Consider the following 1,450-nt stretch of genomic DNA (forward strand, 5'->3'; position numbering starts at 1 on the left):
CTCTTCAACGACTCAAGCGCATTAATGAGTGTCACGCTTTCCTGTAATCATACCAGAACACAAAAAGCTCGTAGTGGACTAAAGAAGGTATTATTAATAAAGAAAAGCCAACACTAAATAAATAAGAAGAAGAAACAACCACAGAGGTTCCTTGGTGTAACTGAGGGCAGGCTGGACTCTGAAATCCGACAGCTCAATTTACATCTCATCGCAACCACTGGCTACTTATGATCTTAAATAATTTCCTTAGTCACCACACAAGTCAGTGACCTCAGTTGTTGAGTGAAGGTGAGAATTCCTACCTTGCGGAGGTGTTGTGAGGATCAGAGGTCATGGATAAGGTTCCTTCTCATATCAGTATAGTCATTATCTGAGACCCTGCCGTCATGAGGTTGTATAGGGATACAAAATTCCACATATCATGCAAAATATCACTAAAGTACTACTCTCTTACAAAATTAATATCCATTCAAATATCATCCCTAGTTTAACATAAGCAGTTTCCTCGGCTTATGTGTCCAATTATTTGACTATCATTAGCTGATTAAAGTTTACAATATCTCTTGCAATTATAGTGTTCCTTGATAAGGAATTAATAATGCATCTCTTAAGAAGATGCAGAATTTCGTAAAGCATATAAAGATGGAGATGAAGAAACGAAAAGGCTGCAGAGCAGAGACTAGAGCCGGGCTCCCCCGACTCAGATGGGCCAGTTATCAGATACACAACATTGAGCAAGTACCTCTACTTCTCTGTGTCTCAGGTTCCCATGTGCACAATGGAAAAATTACAACCCCATCTCCTACAAGGATTTGTTATGAGGATTGAATAAAGGTAATATTTGCAAAGTACTTAGAGCAATGCTTAGAAAATCTTAAGCATGGGTGTTCATTAAAGTAAAAATAAAAACAAACAAAATAACTCCATAGCAAAGCCATTTTATTTATTTTTTTAATTGGAGTTTAGCTGATTTACAATGTGGGGTTCATTTCTACTGTACAGAAAGTGACCCAGTTATACAAGTATATACATTCTTTTTAATATTTCTTTTTTATCAAGATAAATAATATATTTTTTCTTTTCCATGACGGTTTATTACAGGATATTGAATATAGTTCCCTGTGCTCTACCGTAGGAACTTGTTATTTATCCATCCTATATACAATAGTTTGTATCTGTTAATCCCAAACTCCCAATCCATCCCTCCCTCACCCCCTCCCCCTTGGCAACCACAAGTCTGTTTTCAATGTTTGTGAGCCTGTTTCTCTTTCGTAGATAAATTCATTTGTGTCATATTTTAGATTCCACATGTAAGTGATGTCATATGGTATTTGTCTTTCTCTGTCCGACTTACTTCACTTAGTATGACAATCTCTAGGTCCATCCATGTTGCTGCAAATGGCATTATTTCATTCCTTTTTATGGCTGAGTGATATTCCATTGTATATAT

This window comes from Phocoena sinus, chromosome 5, assembly GCF_008692025.1.
Source record: "Phocoena sinus isolate mPhoSin1 chromosome 5, mPhoSin1.pri, whole genome shotgun sequence".
NCBI lineage: Eukaryota > Metazoa > Chordata > Mammalia > Artiodactyla > Phocoenidae > Phocoena > Phocoena sinus.